At 40.5% G+C, this 12,120-nt stretch overlaps 1 pseudogene; it reads right to left on the minus strand.

Moving 5' to 3' along the window:
* Ly49si4-ps1 (immunoreceptor Ly49si4, pseudogene 1) overlaps positions 1–8,676 on the minus strand; it is a 60,393-nt pseudogene extending 51,717 nt beyond the window's left edge.
* Positions 8,677–12,120: the final 3,444 nt, after the last annotated feature.

The following is a 12,120-nucleotide window of genomic DNA, read 5'->3' on the forward strand; positions in this document are numbered from 1 at the left end:
TCCTCCCTTGCTACATACCTGTGTGCTGAGAGGAAGGTATAACAGACTTAGTTTCACTGTACCATCTTTTCTGTTCTCTGTTTAGATATTGCAGAAGGTCATTGCCTTGTCAGCAATCTATAGACATATTTCTTAGCATTTCTTCCATTAAATCGATGTCATTTTGCATGGTTGTGCAGTTATACTTGCAGCTTAGAGTTTCATGCAGCCCATGCTTTTCGTGAGCATACTGAAAAACTAAATTAGTCACAAATAAATGTCTAAGTAAAATATTCTGCTAATTCTTAACCCCCCATGAAAGTTTGAACTAAAAAAAAAACTTTAAGAAATGGAACAACTGTTAAAAGAACATTTGTAATCCAAAAGATCAACATATGAACTTATGTTTTAGCACAGCCTGGAAGTTATTTTTTCTGTAAATGTGAAGGAATGCAATAAATTTTAAACTTAATGTCTCTGTACAGATGAAGTCTTTTTTTTCTTAACCATGACCTCAATATGCATTACAGAAAAGGAAAAGAATGCCCTAAGTTCTTTGCAAAGCTGTTTCTTACAATATTTTTATGTAATATTCACAGTCCCCTGAGCTCAGAATGTACACTACCACCAAGTCCTCAAAAGGAGCATGACCACGAGTGAGAAAGAGCAGGTCAACTCCTAAGAGCCCCAGAGCTAACAGATTAGTATGAATAAGGACAGAACACTGCAGAGTGTCAGGAAAGGTTATTATACTCCATAGATTCTGACTTATCTCCTAATTATAGGCTACAAAATGTACACAGTATACAACCGCATCATCCCTTTCCAAAGCTATGTCTTAGGTAGAAGTTCAAATAATATCTCTCTCAATTACTCACTGTTTGTCATGAACATTACAACAGCTACCAGCCAAAGGGAACAAGGGATTACAAGAGCTACCGCAATGAGCTGCCAGGGGACTGTACTCCATTAAATCAACAAAACAAAGCAAGAAAATCAACACCATGAAAAGAGAACATCTCAATACTAATAAAAATTTTTATAGCAGAATCATGGGGAAATTGTGTACAAGTTGATAATACAAACAGACTGATCAGTGCCCTGAAAATTGTACATTTCTACCTAAAATACACCTGTTGTAAAAATATAAAAAGTAATAAGTATAGTTGTCTTTTACTCTGCAAGGTCCACATGGAATTGCCCCAAGATATCTGCTAGATATCTTGCATTATGACATACCAACCCCCTGGCAGCCCATTGTCTCCTGCTGCTGCACATGTTCCTACACTCAAACCGTCACATAAAAGAGCACACAACACAATAATCTTTGACCCATTTGATGAGATATAATTGCCCACTTAAACATCCCCTCTTCCTTCATCTACAATTTTATTTCCATTTGGAGAATTCATCTTCTGTTGGACAGCTGTTGGTGCCTGTTATATTAGATGTTGGTGATATTTATAACAATTAAAACACTTTCCTTGAGAATGAAAATATTATTTCTAATGCAAAAGCTTCATTTATGTATGATACTGTTTCTATAGAAAAGTCTTTTATCAGACTCTGGCTTGTTAGTTTTAAAGTTTTCAGAATTTTTATTGACCTGATCAAATAAAAAAACAAAAATCTCCTTATGGTTTATCATATCTTTTTATTTTTAATTTTTATTGGATATTTTATGTATTTTCATTGCAAATGTTATCCTCTTTCCAGGTTCCCTCTCTCTCATCCCCCCTTCCCCTTCTATGTTGATGCTTTTCCTCCCACCTACCCACTTCTACCTCAACACCCTGGCATTCCACTACTCTGGAGAATTGTGCCTTCAAAGTACCAAGGGCTTCTTCTCCTATTGATGACAGACAATGCCATCCTCTGCTACATATGCAGCAAAAGCCATGGGTCCCTCTCTGTGTACTCTTGGTTGGTGTTTTAGTCCCTGGAAGATTTGAGTTGATTTATATTGTTGTTTTTCCTATGGGGTTACAAACCCTTTCAAATCCTTCAGTCCTTTCTCTAGATCCTCCACTGGGGACCCCAATGCTCAGTTTGATGATTAGCTGCAAGCATCCTCATCTGTATAATTAAAACTATGGCAGGCCCTCTCAGGAAACGTCCACTTCAGGCTCCTCTCAACATGCACTTCATGGCATCAGCAATATTAACTGGGTTTGGTGGTTGCATATGGGATTGTTCCCCATGTAGGTCAATCTATCAATGTCCTTTTCTTTGGGCTCTGCTTCAGTCTTTATCACTGTATTTGCTCCTGTGAGTATTTTGTTCCCCCTTCTATGAAGGATGGAAACATGCACATTTCAGTCTTTCTTCTCCCTTCTGGATTCTCAAGATTTTTTTCCCCTGCATTTTCCCATTGTTCTTCTCTCCTTATCTGATTTATTCGGTAACTGACTAAAAGCTAAAGAGTAGAAGTAGTTTATCATGCTTCCTTTTATAATTTTAAAACTTGATTGTTTTATTTTTTAAATTATGTTTTGAACAATTTTGTACTTAATTGCCATCAATATAATCAGTTAATACTCACGGTTCCCTTCTACTCTTGTGCATAACTATGTGCAGATAAAATGGAACATGATAGTTTTCAATAGAAGCCAGTAAGGTATTTTTAAACTGTTGAAAGTTTAAAATGCATAAAAAGCAACTGATATTAGACACTAAAAACTCTTACTTCTGTGGCCAGCTTTTTGGCCCCTTGAGTCTCCTCAGACCTCACTTGGTTCTGTAAGCCTGAAGACTTTTTAAATCTCACAGTTGAGTATGAGACCTGCTCACTCATTTTGGGAGTGGTACATGAAGTTGGTTTTCAGTTAAAAGTTGGGCTTTCAATGATTTCTAGAAAAAAATGTCGAAATACACATTTTAGTAAGGTACCTGGATCAGATGATACAGAGGGCTGATAAAGGGTAGGGTCTGATTGATTTATTTAATGATCCAAACACCCTGACATGGAATGACCCTTATTTCCATTACAGGTGAGAACCCTTTGCAGATTTCTGTTAAATTTATTTCTAGTGGCCACAGTAAATTTTGTTAAGAAATATATAAAGAAGTAAAAATTTACTAACTCATTATACTATAGACACAGCAATGGTTCTAAATATTCAGCATAAAAACATGTTAAGCAAAATAGGCACCACTAAAAATCATTAATTTTTTTTAAACAAAGTGTCCAAACAGACATGAGTCAAATAATTAGGATTAAATAAAAGTGTTGCTTTAATGTGTTATTTACACCTTTCTATAAACACATGAATAGTAAATGTTATTTCAGTATTTTTATTGATACATGGTTCTCAGAGTTTCCCAGACACTACCTTCAAAAGAATATTTGAAAGTCAACACTAGCCCACAGTTCCCTGCTCTCAAACACTTTCAGAGAGAAAGCTCACTGCCTGGACCAGTGGGCACTTCTGAGACTGCAGAGCATGAGAGACCTCCAATACTGCCCACCCCTGCCCACATCCCTGCTCCAAGAGGAAATTGTATAGGGCCTCTAGGAACATGCAGGTAGGGGCACTCAAGCAGCAGATCCCCTGCGGTCCAGATACCTCCTAGATCTCAAGGGACGGGATCAAAAGTTCCCTGCACCAAAATCCTGTGATAGGGAGAGCTAAGCCTTCAGAGGGGCAGACACGCCTGGGAAGCCAGAAGAGACTACACTGTGCCCACATTTCTGACTCCAGAGGAAAACACCTAATGACATCTGGGACCCTGGTGCACGGGGGCCCAGGGAAAAGGTGGCACAGACCCTCCTAGTCACCGCACTCACAGAGAGCTCAAAAGCAACCCCCCATGAGCAACTTCATCGCAGGACCACAGGTAATACCAACTTTTCTGCTCAAAGTGACCTGCCTGCTGGACTCAGGGCACAGGCCTACGGGAATAGCTGAAGAGCAGTAGGCAGGAAAGACTACACTCCCGAAAGCAGAACACTCTGTTCCCATAACTAGCTGAAAGAAAACAGGAAAACAGGTCTAGAGCACTCCTGACACACAGGCCTATAGGATGGTGTAGCCACTGTCAGAAATAGCAGAACAAGGTAATATCAGAGACAACCTGATGGTGAGAGGCAAGCACAGGAACCCAAGTAACGGAAACCAAGACTACATGGCATTATCGGAGCCCAATTCTCCCACCAAAGCAAACACTGAATATCCAAACACACCAGAAAGGCAAGATCTAGTTTTAAATCACATTTGATCATCATGATGCAGGAGTTCAAGAAAGTCATAAAGAACTTCGTTAGAGAAACAGAGGAAAACATAAATAAACAAGTAGAAGCCTGTAGAGAAGAATAACAAAAATCCCTGAAAGAATTCCAGGAAATCACAATCAAACAGGTGAAGGAACTAAATATGGAAAAGAGAAGTAAAAAGAAAGAACAAAGGGAGACAACCCTGGATATAGAAAACCAAAGGAAGAGGCAAGGAGCCATAGATACAAGCATCACCAACAGAATACAAGAGATATAGAGAGAATCTCAGGAGCAGAAGATTCCATAGAAGTCATAGACACAATGGTCAAAGGTAATGTAAAATGGAAAAAGCTACTGGTCCAAAACATAGGAAATCCAGGACTCAATGAGAAGATCAAACCTAAGGATAATAGGTATAGAAGAGAGTGAAGACTCCCAGCACAAAAGACCAGTAAATATCTTCAAAAAAATCATAGAAGACTTCCCTAACTTAAAAAAAAAGATGCCCATAAACATAAAAGAAGCCTACAGAACTCCAAATAGATTGGACAAGAAAAGAAATTCCTCCTGTCACATAAAAATCAGAACACCAAATGCACAAAATAAAGAAAGAACATTAAAAGCAGTAAGAGAAAAAGGTCAAGTAACATATAAAGGCAGACCTATCAGAATCACACCAAACTTCTCACCAGAGACTATGAAAGCCAGAAGATCCTGGACAGATGTCATACAGACCCTAAGAGAACACAAATGCAAGCCCACGTTATTGTATCCAGCAAAATTCTCAATTAACATAGATGGAGAAACCAAGATATTCCATGACAAAACCAAATTTACATAATATCTTTCTACAAATCCAGCCCTACAAAGGATAATAAATGGTAAAGCCCAACATAAGGAGGCAAGCTACACCCTAGAAAAAGCAAGATAATAATCATCTTGGCAACAAAACAAAGACAAGAAAAGGACACAAACATAATGTCACATCCAAATACAAATATAACCGGAAGCAACAATCACTATTCCTTAATATCTCTCAACATCAATGGACTCAACTCCCCAATAAAAAGACATAGATTAACAAACTGGATACGCAACGAGGACCCTGCATTCTGCTGCGTATAGGAAACACACTTCAGAGACAAAGACAAACATTACCTCAGAGTGAAAGGCTGGAAAACAACTTTCCAAGCAAATGGTCTGAAGAAGCAAGCTGGAGTAGCCATTCTAATATCGAATAAAATCGATTTTCAACTAAAAGTCATCAAAAAAGATAAGGAAGGATGCTTCATATTCATCAAAGGGAAAATCCACCACGATGAAATCTCAATCCTAAATATCTATTCTCCAAATAAAAGGGCACCTACATACATAAAAGAAACCTTACAAAAGCTCAAAACACACATTGCACCTCACACAATAATAGTAGGAGGTTTCAACACCCCACTCTCATCAATGGACAGATTATGGAAACAGAAATTAAACAGAGACATAGACAAAGAGAAGTCATGAACCAAATGAACTTAACAGATATTTATAGAACATTCTATCCTAAAACAAAAGGGTATACCTTCTTCTCACTACCTCATGGTACTTTCTCCAAAATTGACCATATAATTGGTCATAAAACAGGCCTCAATAGATACAGAAAGCTAGAAATAATCCCATGCGTCCTATCAGACCACCACGGGCTAAAGCTGGTCTTCAATAACAATAAGGGGAGAATGCCTACATGTACGTGGAAGTTGAACAATGCTCTACTCGATGATAACTTGGTCAAGGAAGAAATGAAGAAAGAAATTAAAGACTTCTCATAATTTAATGAAAATGAAGGTACAACATACCCAAACTTATGGGATACAATGAAAGCTGTACTAAGAGGAAAACTCATAGCTCTGAGTGCCTGCAGAAAGAAACAGGAGAGAGCAAAATCAGCAGCTTGACAGCACACCTAAAAGCTCTAGAACAAAAAGAAGCAAATACACCCAGGAGGAGTAGAAGCCAGTATCTCATTGATGACTACAGAGACCATCTCTTGCTTGGTGGGGAAAGCTTCTATCTATTCCTAAAAAGTATCTATAAGCACTCCTTGTTTTATCTCAGTGATGTTAACTTTGACTTCCCACTGAACTCCCTAGGTCTCTTTGCCCTGTTTGCTAATGTCTGGGGCTTCTTATCCTCTACTTTTAAAGTCAATATCATGGAAGTGGGAGTACCCCACTTTACTTCAGGTCCGGTCTGAGTAAATGGAATCTGTGCCTTCAACTTTGTCTTTTAATTTCCTAATGATTGTTTTAGGACTGAATACTCTGCTCCGGTATCCACTAGAAAGTCTATAGGGGTCCCCTCCATGTTTAGGGTTACCATAGGCTTGGGGAAGGGGTCTGAGCCCTGTCTCCGCTAGTCATGTTTTTCAAGAGACCGGACCTTAGGGGACCTTTCTTCTTTGGGCAATCTTGGGTTCAATGTTCTTTTTCTTTGCAATACTGATCTTTCTCCAGTGGCTGTCTCTGCATCTCTCTGCTCCCATTTGGTCTTGGTCTTCTATTGCCCAGGTTCTCTGTCTGTCTAGAACCTGCCCTCTCTCTATCTCTGTCTCCCACTACTGTATCCAATATTCTAGTCAAGTTTCTCTCTTGCTTACGATCTGCCTTTCCTCTCTTGTCTTTCCCTTTCTCTTTTCTTTCCTGCTTCTCTTTCTCAGTCTCTCTGACTTCACTTTCTCTACAACTTACACTAACTCTCTCAGTGATATAGCATACCCCTTCATGTTCCTGCAACTTTCTCTTCATATATTTTCTTACCTTAGAAAATGGTGGGGCATTATCCAGCCCCTCAGAGACCCACCATTGGAGCCTGGCTGTATACCAGGCCCTCCCTACTGTCAGACGTATTGAAGTCAACAGGCAGAAGTGAGGGCCTTCCATCCATATAACAGCCACTAACAAGCATCTAAAGTGGGGTGGTGAGAAAAAAGAAGAGAGTCTAGAAAATAGAGATCTGACAAAGAGGACAAACAGTATTCAGTCACACAGAAAGACAATCAAAAGAGACAAAAACAGAAGTGCACACAAAAACAAAAAACAAGCGGCCGCTGAGAGATCACCACAAAACTGAATGATTCAGACAGGAGCTTCTGTGAGCTCACTACTGACAGTTGAAGGGGGGAACAGATTCCACATCACTCCTCCTTCCCAACAGGAGCAGATCAAAAATAATGGTTAAGTCAAAGGTGCCCTCTGGAGGCTAGCCGACATCAAACACAGGCCGCTCTGAGAAGCAAAATGTCTGCCAAGGTCCGTTTTTAATCTCAACTGACAAGTTGTGTGCTCTAGCCCTAACTACAGTCCAACGGTCTAAAGCCAAACTAAGGAGTCTTCACGGTCTGTCTCATCATCAGAGTCACAAGTAACACAAGACAGAGACCTAAGATACACAGACAAATACTAACATTTTGCTTCGTCAGTCCAGAACTACAATGTCTTCACCAGCACCCAGACAGCTGGGAGGGCAGGTCTTTTGTCCAACTCCAGGAGAATCACTGAATCATCACCAGCACCCAGACAGGAATCTCCCAGGCATCCCTGGAGTCTGTACAGACCTCCTGGGATGTCTCTCGGGGCAGCACAGTTGGTGAGCCCCTGGCACATCTACCAATACTCACACACCTCTGGTTCTATGCGAGACATGAGCAACTGCAAAACCAGAACTCGAGAGCAAATACAGACCCAGAGTTCAGCTGGTACAGAAACACAAAGACACAGACAGTATCTCACCTCCAAGTGGATCTCTGGAGAAAAGGGTGGTCGCCGATCCAGGACAAGCCCCCAAATGAAAGACCCCCAGAGTAGGTCTCGGGATGACATGATCCCCCCAAAATCTCATGAGAGAGAGATCTTGATGCAATCAACCAGAGGTTTGTTGATAGGGATGACAGAAACCAGTGCACTGGGGTCAAGACTCGTATTTCATGCAGGGGTAGAGGAGTTCGACCTCGAATGGTTGGGAGAAGGGGTATTTAAAGGAAAAACCATACTGAATCACAAGGAAGAACCTCCTGCTTCTCATGATTGTTACAGAATCACAAGGAAGAACCTCCTGCTTCTCATGATTGTACTTCAAGATTTTAATCTAACTTTATGGTTAACCAGTTTCAGCTATTATGGTCAGCTGCTGCTATGGTCAGCTCTTGTTATGATTAGCTAGTTCCTGGAACAACGTGGCTGAACCAGCTGGTGCAATTACTCTTTCTGTGATCAGCTAGTTCCTGGAACAGGCAGTTCCCGGGCCTGCTTTTGGATTTAACTTTTGTCTAGGGGACAATTTTAAACTTTTTCCTTTCACTCTGAAACTATGCCTAACTTGTGTGGTCTGCATGTACAGTGTGATCTGCCATATCCAGCCTTTGTATCTTTCTTTTACTTTGGTTCTGTAATTATTTTTTGATGAGAATTATTATCCAATAAACCCAGGGATCTCATGATTAAAACAGGCATAACTATCTGTGGATCAACGTATAGCTTAGCTCTTTGTAAGAGACAGCTCTCTCTCATTTTAAGTATATGGGTAGGAGTGTACTAGGAAAAGTTTCAAATAACCCCAGCTATCACTCATAATCCTGACAATAATGTGGAGTAGCCATATTGATAATGGTTAGACTTCTACAGAAACAAGTTCTGATTCAGAGAAGCCACATTTAACGTCTCAGAGATTTTCTTTTCTCTCTTACTCTTTGTTTGTCTGTTTGTTTGTTTCATTCTTCCTTCCTTTCTTTCTTTCTTTCTTTCCTTCTTTCTTTCTTCTTTTCTTTTTTTGTCTAAGGACATTTTTTAGTGGTCTGTTTCATTTCAACTCACCACACATTAGAATAAGCTGATGTTAGAGCTATCATTTCTAGGAAGCTTCCATTATAGGTAAAGAAACAGCTGCTCTCCAAAATACTAAAGGTTTTTCCACCTAGGAGTCCAACTTTGTAGACTGAAAAACCATTGGACTATCAGCTCCCCAGGATGAGGCCAACATTGTGAAACTATACCAAGTGTGTTGAGAAAGCAGCCAGTATGTCCAATCAAATGAGTGTGTATTCCACTCTCCATTGTGATTCAGCTATTGTTAACTGTATAGCAGGTGAAGAACTAAAAGTTCTTATATATATATATATATATATATATATATGTATATATATATATATGTATATATATATATATATATATATATATATTAGTTTAGGGTTATTATTATGTGTAACCCTCAGTCAAGGTTATTTCTTTATTTTTTTAAATTAACATTTCAAATGTTATCCCCTCTCCTGGTTTCCCGTCCATAAACCCACTATCAAATTCCCCCTGCTTCTATGAGGGTGTTCCCCCACCCAAGCAACCACCTCTTCCCCATTCCATGCCCTGATGTTCCCCTACACTGGGGAATTCATTCTTGTCAGAACCAATGGCTTTTCCTCCTATTTGTGCCCAACAAGGCCAGCCTCTGCTACATATGCAATTGGATCCATGGGTATGTTCATGTGAATTTTGGATGATGGTTTAGTCTCAGGGAGCTCTGGTTGATTGGTTTTGTTGTTCTTATGAGGTTGCAAACCCCTCCAGCTCCTTCAATACTTTTTCTAACTCTTCCAGTGAGGACCCCATTATCAGTTCAATGGTTGGCTAAAAGCATTCAGCTTTGTATTCTTCTGGCTCTGGAGAGCCTCTCAGGAGACATCTATACCAGGCTCTTGTCAGCATGCAATTCTCCTGCACAACCACCATGATCCAAAAGCAAGTTGAGAAGGAAAGTGTTTATTTGGCTTATACTTCTAAGTTGCTGTTCATCACCAAAGAAAGTTATGACTGGAACTGAAGCAAGTCAGGAACAGAAGCTGATGCAGAGGCCATTGAGGGATGTTAGTTACTGACTTGCTTTCTCTGGATCTCTCAGCTTGTTTTCTTATATTACCCATGCCCACTTGCCCAGGGATGGCACCACCCACAATGGGCTGGGCCCAACCCCTTTGATCATGAGTTGAGATCATGCTTTTCAGCTGGATCTCAAGGAGGCATTTCTTCAACTGAGGCTCCTTTCTCTGTGATAATTCCAGCTTGAGTCAAGTTGACACACCAAACCAGTCAGTACACTATGTTGAATACAAATGGCACTCACAGGTTTATTTAGGTATCCCCAGTATAGTGAGTCATATCTAAGTTCACACCCATTGATTCTTGGGTGCTTCTACCTTATTCCCACTCTCTGTCTCATCCTGGGCACTAAACCAAAGAAATGTTGAATTGAATGGTTTATTTCATTGCACATGTTACTAATAGATGTTAAAGGAATATGGGACAAGCATATACTTGAAGGCTCAAAGCAAATTAGACACTCTTTTTCAGGCTTGCTCCACTGCTCAATTTTAGCTCTTTTTCTTTCTTATCTTTCTTTACTGTTCTTTTTTTCTTTTATGATTTTTTAAAATTTTATTTAATTGTTTTTTTTTCCACTCCAGATTTTATACCCATCCCAGTCTACCCTCTGACTGTTCCCATCCCATACCTCTTCTACACCTCCTGTCTCCAAGATGATTTCCCAACCTTCCAAGCCCCTACCCCAGCAAAACTTGAAATTCCCTGGGGCTTCCAGTCTCTTGAAGGTTAGGTGCATCTTCTATGACTGAATCCAGACTCAGCAGACCTCTGCTGTATATACGTTGGGGGCCTCATATCAGCTGGTCTATGATGCCTGTTTGGTGGTCCAGTGTCTAAATGATATTCGGGATCCAGTTTATTGAAACTGCTGGTCCTCCTACAAGGTCACCCTGCTCCGCAGCTTCTCCAAGCTTTTACTTAAATCAACCTCAGGAGTCAGCAGCTTCAGCAAATTAGTTGGGTGCAAATATCTGCACCTGACTCTTTCAGCTGCTTGATGGGTTTCTCAGAGTGCATTCATGATTGGTCCATTTTGTGAGTGCTCCATAACCTCAATAATAATGTCAAGCCTTGGGGCCTCCCCTTGAGCTGAATCCTATTTATGGCTTATTTCTGGACCTTGCTTTCCTTAGGCTCCCCTCCATTTCCATCGCTGCATTTCTTTCAAACAGGAAGAATTATTGCACTGTGTTTTGACTGTGGGATGGCAACCCCATCTTTCACTTGCAGCCCTGACTTTGTGCTGGAAGTGAGCTCTACAAGTTCTCTTTTCCCATTGTAGGGCATTTCATCTAAGTTCCCTCCTTTGATTCTTAAGAGTTTCTCACCTCTCAGGTCTCTAGTAAATTCTGTAGGATCTCTCCAACCTAAAGTTGCCTGTTTCCATTTTGTCAGCTGGCCTTCTGGCCTCAGACCTTTCTCCTACCAAATACCACATCATGTTTCCCTCTCCCTCTCCCCATTTCCTTTCCTTCACAGACACCTCCCTCCCCACTTGTGATGGCTTTCTTTGTTTAATAAATTATTTATTTACCCCTCTCTCCACTCCTCATACTCCCACAGTCACATGCCCCTCCCCCATTAAGCCTTCCCATTTCCCTCAAAGGGGGGGGGGGCTCCATGGCTAATAACCTGCCCCGACACCTGCAATTACAGCAGGTGCATCCTCTACCTCTAAGGCTAGACAAGGCATTCGTTATTGGGAAAGGTGAGCCAAATGTTATCGACAGAATAGCAGGAGCCTCCATTCCATTCTTAGGGAATCCATATGTAAACTAAACCATACATCTGTTAAAAATGTGCATGGGTCCTAAGTTCACCCCCTATATGATTCTTGGTTGGTGGTTCAGTATCTGTGAGATCCCATGGTACAGGTTAGTTGATTATGTAGATATCCTTATAGAATCCTTGACCCTCTGACTCCCTCTATCCTATTCCCCACTCTTTCACAATACTTCCTGAGCCTTCCCTAATATTTCACTGTGGAGATACAACACCGAGTTCCATCAACTG

The sequence above is a fragment of the Rattus norvegicus genome, chromosome 4 (genome assembly GCF_036323735.1).
Source record: "Rattus norvegicus strain BN/NHsdMcwi chromosome 4, GRCr8, whole genome shotgun sequence".
NCBI lineage: Eukaryota > Metazoa > Chordata > Mammalia > Rodentia > Muridae > Rattus > Rattus norvegicus.